This window comes from Grus americana, chromosome 2 (genome assembly GCF_028858705.1).
Source record: "Grus americana isolate bGruAme1 chromosome 2, bGruAme1.mat, whole genome shotgun sequence".
Taxonomy (NCBI): Eukaryota; Metazoa; Chordata; class Aves; order Gruiformes; family Gruidae; genus Grus; species Grus americana.
This window is the reverse complement of record NC_072853.1, coordinates 56690707-56698341: the sequence shown is the minus strand read 5'-3', so window position 1 is coordinate 56698341 and position 7635 is coordinate 56690707.

Here is a 7635-nt window from a genome sequence, read left to right as displayed (position 1 = left end):
CTCCCGGGGCCGCCCCCGCAGCCGCCGCCGGTCACATGCGCGCGGCCCCGGCCCCGGCCCCGCCTCGCCGCTGCGGCGGCGGCGCTGCCCGCCCGCCCCCCGCCCGCAGCCTGGCCCCGGCTCCCCGGCGTCGCAGGTCCCGTCTGCGAGCCAGGGCCTAGGGCGAGGGAACGGGTCGTTTCGTAGCTGGAGGAGTGAACGTGCTCGGTGCCGCAAGCGCTGCGCCCCGGAGCGGGCTTGTGAGCGGGGAGATGTTGTGTAAATATCCGCTGTTGTGAGAAAAATAATCGGTGAGGGGCTTGCATCCTGCACGGGACTGCACATATGCTTAGTCCTACGCACCATGTGTTGGTCTAGATACGGGATTTGGACTGCTTCGGTTGTGAACGATCTGCATCCATCTACCGTTTTGTTTATTTTTTATTATTTTTCTTTTGGTTGGACGACTTAGGTGCAGAAAACATTTAAAAGAGTAACTCCACTTTCACACAATCCTGGTAGTAAATATCTGTGTTTGATTAAAACAGCCAACCTCAGGTTGATAGTAGGGCTGCACCCCACACATCAAAAAGTTATGCTAAATACTACATGGCAGCTAATGTTAGGACCGGTCCACTGAAATCAATGAGGGGGAGGGTCGTAACCACTGTTTTCTGCTCTCGTTAGCCAAAGTCCTAGGATTTATGGAGAAGAGTCTCAAGGTATAACCCCAGAAAAGCAGAAAAGCGTTATCTGACAAGTATTTTCTGTCAGAGCTGCTGTTCTACTTACAGTTTTAATTTTTTTCACTGATTTATCAGGTAGATTTGCTAAAGGGAAATAAAGAAAATCTTGATTAGTCATTGCAAGATTACTGCCACGTCATCCGGAGCTTCCTGGCAATAAACTGTTGTGGTGTTCATTATGTCACTAATTAGTTCCACGTTGCGTCCAACACTCCACTCTGATAGGCTGGAAGAAGATGTTTGCACTTTTCCAGAGCTCCCAAATCCTAGGCCAAGGAAATGCTTGGAACAGAGCAGTTGTTATCCCCAAGGAGGAAAACACAAAGCATTTCTGGTGCCGTATCACAGCCTGTCAGAGAGTATCAGAAGAGAGAGATCAAAGGAGAGGCTCATCAGAGAGATGCTTGTGATTTAATTAAGCTTTTATCTTTTTTTTTTTAGGACAATTCAGCGAAGAGAAACAAAACTCAGCAAGTTTTCAGACAACCAATACAGAATATTGCTAGGATTCTGTCTGCTCATTGCCTTTCCACTATATACAATACAACTTTCCACTTTTATACAATAAAGTCTTTCAATAAGCAAATAGGATACACTCACTAACATAGAACAATTGCAGTTTGCAATCGTAGCACAACTAATTTCAAGCAGCTTGACATTTCAGCCAGTAATTAATTCTACAAATTGACAGGAGATACTAAGGATTTTTAAGGTTGTACACCATCCCATTCTATCCTTTCTTTCAATTTTAAGTCTGAGTTAAAAGTTGCTCCTCTAACTTTGATTCAGACTTTACCACTGTTGGGGACTGAGATTCACAGACAGTGTTATGGTTCAGGATCACCTTTCCATAAATCCTTCTCTTTTTTTGTCACATCTTTAAACGTTTCTGTGTCTTTCACGTATCCCATTAGTCATCTATCCCTTTGGTCCAGATTTTCTAATCCTTGAAGTTTGGGAAATTTGGCTTATTGTACACATGAAACGTTGTATCAGCTGAATTAATTTCAGCAAGAAACACTTGAATTACATTAGATTTTAACCTACATCAGATTGTGGATTACAGAAAGAGACTGATGAGTGGCGCACTATGTTCAAAGCTGTTCAGGGCAACAAGCACAGCTTGAGGGCTAGTCCACAGGTGAGCTCAGATTAAGCTACAATGATGTAATGGCAACGAGAGCATCCATAGAACAGATTAATGCACTTTACTGTACGTGCATTGACTCTGCAGCTTTAACCGAGGTGCCTTAACTTTCCAAAGCCTCTCAGTGCAGGCATGCACTAGAGTACAATTAATAAAGTTGCAGTTTGGGAGAGCACTTGCTTAAGCCTGTCCATTTTTGAGACAGTAATACATCCCACCAACTTCAAAGGCATGTAAGTACCTGCCTAATTACTGCCTTGACTCAGTATCACCGTAATACAAAACGGTGCCTGAGAAATCTGCCCAGGAAAGCAAGTCAGATTCCCATCTTTCTTCTTATCTGGGGAGACTTCTTCTCAAATACGCAAGTGGTGAAACAGGAGCCCTCACTAGAAAAAGGTTAAAGCCCTGACCTCAAAAGCTTACTTCTGAAGATAGCAAATAACTAATTAGCTACTTATGAACAAGCAAATTGTTTAAAACAGTAGCATGAAGATGACCCAGTGGAAGCTGTTCAGGCTCAAACAGCAGGAGAGAGAGTGTTAAGGAAGGGCAGTTTTACTTGCACAGGCAAAAAAGTCTGAAGACCCAAGCAAAAAAAGAGCAACCAGAGGAAAAAATAACCTATTGTACTCATTAAACAAACAGTCTAGGGAAAAAAAATAAAGGAAAAAATATCCCCCCCAAAATTAGGGAGATAAGAAGAGAGAAAAACAACAATACAGACATGTGCTCCAGTATTAAAAAAAGCTAATGACGTTTGTTCTTCCAGGAACTGGCATAATCCTTGTGTTTGTCTGCATGCAAGACGCTGTGGTCAGGAAAACATTTTTGAGGAATTGGTCATGTTGCAGTGTTTTCAAATGGCTGGTTAAAAGCAAAGGAAAACAAGTCTTTGCATCCTAAAGGTTCTCTTTTTTTCCCTTTTGTACCATCTTATTCAATGAATAATTACAAGTTTTGAAGCAATGATTTACCTCACTTCTTTCTACCCAACTGTATTTTTGCATTTGGGAATTACAAAGCCAAGCAGCTTTGTTTTTTCAGCAGCCCTCCTTTAGAGTTTCAAGTAATCCATTCTCTCCTCAGAAATAATTTGCTTCAGTTGGAGAAGGAACTGGAGGAACCAGACCATCCTTCAGTTTATTCTAATTTTATAACAGTACAATTGCACTGATCTCAAATTAATTACTCCTTATTTTGAGAGATTTAGGTCCTCAGAACTGGGCTTAAGCCAGCAACATGCAATCTGGCTCAAGGTGTTTCTGAGTGTGATAATTGGAAAGTTTGTTCAGGCCTGTCTGCCTGGAAATTCAAGGTAGTGCTAGTTGCCTTGGGAGGGTAGGATTGATTCATCCTTCACTTTGCTGGGTTTTTTGGATTTTTTGCTTAGCCAGCTAAAGCAGGACTACATTATCACTCACCCTGATTTTTTCAGTGTACCACTGATTTCGTGTAATAGAGGAAGGAAGACCAGGAGTGGGGAAGACTGGGTTATTCTGCTGCCTGCAGCGTTGCCCTGCTGTGAGACCTGGGGCTGCGTACCCAACAGCGCTCTGTCCCAGCATGTGATCCTCCAGCAGCCTGGGGCAATGGTAGCTGGGGCTGCTGCCGCCCTCCTCTTTGCCCCTACCCACATGTTCCTGCCCCGCTGTGGCTCATACTGGTAGAAAACTAATCCTACATGTAAAAGTTTTCTACAAACTCAGTCTCTTCCTCTCTAAAAATGTTGTAGTGGTATTTATCTAGCCTGTATTGGTAGGAAACTGGATGCTTGCGAGGTGCTGGCAATGTTCCCAGGCTTATGAAGGCATCTGCCTTCCTTCTCCTGCTTTCTCTCTCCGGTGAGTGACCTATGCAGAGTAAGATCTGTCCAAGACCCTGATGTGTACCCAGCTCCCAAAACTGCTGTTGTCTGTCCTGAGCACCTGATGAGTTACTTCCTTTCTCCCACTGTTGCTTTCCCTCTCAATTTCTTGGCAAGCATCTTCCTCACACAAAAATGTTATCCCTCCTCTTCAATGGCAAGTTCAATCCAGGCCCTCCTACTGTGGGCTGCCATCCCAGCTTTTATTCCCAAGGCACGGAGCAGGAGGCAAGTTAACTCCATGCTGCCCAGGGAGAAATGCCTCTGCATCCCATGGATGACATGAACACGCAGTACTGTAATGACTGCCACCACAGAAATTTTGCCGCTGCCTGTGGAACTGCCAAAATCTCTTAAAAGGAAAGCAGCTGCTGCTGAGCAAGCAGTTCTTTGAGCAAGAGGAGCAGCTTCCAGCTAAGACCCTAGATCCCATGTTGTTACGAAATAGCTAAAAGTCTGGAAGATGCTATTTTTTGTTCATTTGTTTACTCAGAAGGCTCCGGGGAGACCTTATAGCACCTTCCAGTACTTAAAGGGGGCCTACAGGAAGGATGGGGAGGGATTCTTTGTCAGGGAGTGTAGTCATAGGACAAGGGGTAATGGGTTTAAGCTAAAGGAGGGTAGATTTAGATTAGATATTAGGAAGAAATTCCTCACTGTGAGGGTGGTGAGGCACTGGGAGAGGTTGCCCAGAGAAGTTGTGGATGATGCCCCCTCCCTTGAAGTGTTCAAGGCCAGGTTGGATGGGGCTTTGGGCAACGTGGTCTAGTGGAGGGTGTCCCTGTCCATGGCAGGGGGGTTGGAAGTAGATGATCTTTAAGGTCCCTTCCAACCCAAACCTTTCTGTGATTCTACAATTGATTCTATGATTAATTGCCATGAAGGTTAGAAAAGGGCTGCCCTGGGAAGGCATCACAAAACTCCTGAGACATTGAAGGCCTGCTTCCGATTTCAGTCACATAGGTCTTAAGCCACTGCAATTTTTTAACTTCAGTAGGGTTATTCCACTTCATTTCACATAAAAAAGTGAATTAGGCCCTTCATAACTCACTGGTTCCAGCATTAATGCCAGGAGAATCTGCAGCTGCCTGTTACTTCATTTTATTTAGTGTTGCTTCATGTTTTAACATCTCTTGTTTGTGGCATTTTATGGTCCAGTCACTCCCTACTGAAGAGAAAATCCTCTGGAAAAGGTTAGAAGGGAGTAAACCTCTGCAAGATCCTACTTGCAGCTTCACTGCCAATTGCTTTGAAAAGCAGAATTACTGCTGCTGAAAAAAACCTGGGAGTTGTTTGTATAAAGCTTACCGGCATGCTTCTTGATAGACTTTGAAACAGATGCGCTCTTCCTAGAGTGCTTGGGAAAGATTGTTGGCAGTATAAATGTACATTTGTCAAGAGGCTCAAATTCACTCTACTGGTTTGCTGTTAATCCCCAGGGCAATCTCCTATCACAGGAGAATGCTATTGCAAAGTAATGCAAGTTTTCTCATTCTTTGCAAATGATGTGCTATAGCCCCAAGCTGGTGACAGCACTACATTTCTCCACTGATACTGTTTGATGGGGAAAGAGTCAAAAATGCTTTTTTCTTATACCTGAAAAATAGAATCCAAGGTACAACTTGAGAACACTACAAATACTACAGGCAATTAAGCACCAAGAAAGGACAAGAACTAGCTAAAGCAAAATATTGGCTCAATTGAAAAATAGACATAAATTGGCCGTAGATGGATTTGGACTGAAAGTTAGGAGTAGGGCTTTCCAAGGCTTTGGAATATTTTTCTAACAGTAGCTATCAGAGCAACAAATGAAAAGCAAACTAATTTAAAAGTAGAGCTTGATCTATGTAATAGGAAATTTCTGAGATTGCCTGAAATAAGACAAGTCAAGATTCAGTGATCCAATCAACATTTTATCTGTATCGCTGAGTAAATCTGCCAGTCAACACCAACTGTTCAGGTTGGACATCAGGCCTGATGTATCACAAATGAATTAAGTTAGAGCTCTTTCTACTGAGGTTGAAATCACCAATGTATTTCATTTAGTCCAGCAAAATCCACCCAGCTGCTTCAGCCTGTATATTACTTATACAGGATGAATTCGTACATTCAATTCCTGATGAAAGCTCCGTATCCTATTATCAATCTCCTTGTCCATATGAGCCTTATGAAAATACTTATGTGAGCCCACAATGGTGGATGAGTCCTTTCTCATGTTACATTCCATACAAAAATATGCCTGAGCATGCACGTGCTTGCAATGTAAACAGCAATCTAAACAAAAGGTTGTTGTGATTTCACGTACCAAGGCGCAGTTCAAAACAGCTCGCTGACTGTGGGCATTCAGGATTGCAATTCAGTAGTGTCTGTAGCTATTGTAACATGCTTCGTTTTGCAGGTCCTCTCCTCAGGCTGCCAATTTTGAGCGGTTTGAAAAGACAGCGTGATGATTATTATGAGTGAGTCCAGGGAGGTGACATGAACTGTCTCAGTTTACTTTCGGTGGTGCTGACATTGGTTTGGTCCATTCTTTTCATGCTTCTGGTATAGCTGATACCTGTTAGTTGCTGCTTGAAAAGGGCATGTAAAGATCAGATTCACCAAACTAGATGTTGTCTAATTGGAGTGATCTCTACCTCAAAATGCAGGGAGAGTTTGCAGCAGGACAGCAATACCTTCTTGCCTTCCAGCAGGAGCAGCCCAGTGAGAGTCTCATTATAAATTACAACTGGATTTACCAAATAGTAATGCTGTTTCCTTCTAGCAGCAGTATATTCCACTGTTCTCATGCAGAACAGCGTAGTATCTAGTGGTTTACTTTGCCCAGTTTACCACCATTAGCTTTGTATGGGGTGAAGGAGCCTATGTTTACTACCAAAAGAAAAGAGGGCATCCACAATTCTCCTTTTAATTAAGCTTAGCCTTGTAAACTATGAAAAGGATATTATATTAAGGCCAATGTTCTGTTGCCAAGCAAGCAGGCTCCTATTGTGCATATTGCCAAGGAGAGATAACAGGGCTCTTATACTGTCAGAAATTTGTCCTGCCAAGTGGGCATCAGGTTCGTCCTGATGTGACAGCCTAGTGTGAGTGTACTGCCAGCCAGAGAAGGTTTGAACTTCACACTGATTCTTCTCATTAAATCCTCAGGAAATGAATGCACGTTGATAGGTGCTTCCTCTGGTTACACAAGACCCAAACAGGGATCTTCCAAACAAGCCTCAAATTAAAATTTGCAAATGAAAATGCATCTATCCATCCTGGCCTTATAGTACCTCAGGTGATGAGCAGGGTTTCTGTAGCCAGCTTGTGGTGTCACTCCTGTCTTTTTGTCTGCATCAGTGGAACTGGGTGTTCATTATAGACAATCATGAGGCAACTGAGAAGGAGAAATTAAAATTCAGTTATAAGCCAGGTGGTGACTGAGGAGACTTATGTTCTGGACTAAAGTTGATTCATTTGTATAGATTTAAAAGTGAGAGGATTCTTTGCACTCCAAACAATAAATAGGAAAACAATCTGAGAAAGAAATCTCAGAGGGAGAAAAATCTGATCAAGAAATTCTCTTCAATCTGAAAAATCTCCTACAGCATGAAAGATAGAGTTCCTAACTTTTTTTTTCCCTCTCTGCGATGACTAAAATTTTTGTGTGTTTGAATGATTTTAAGTCTGAGTTTGGGAGTATGACCTCTCCTTTTCCCACCGCCAGTCTAAACAGTCCTGAAATGGGGAGGATGTTTGATGTAAACTCCAAATCCCCTTTTCAGTCTATGTCTTTTATGAGCCAAGTTAACCTTTAAAGAAACCTGCAGTTTTGCAAAGTTTTGACCACACAAATTATACTTATTGCTGTTATGATGTGTGTATTTTTCTTTTCAGGACAAGTCCTTGTTTAA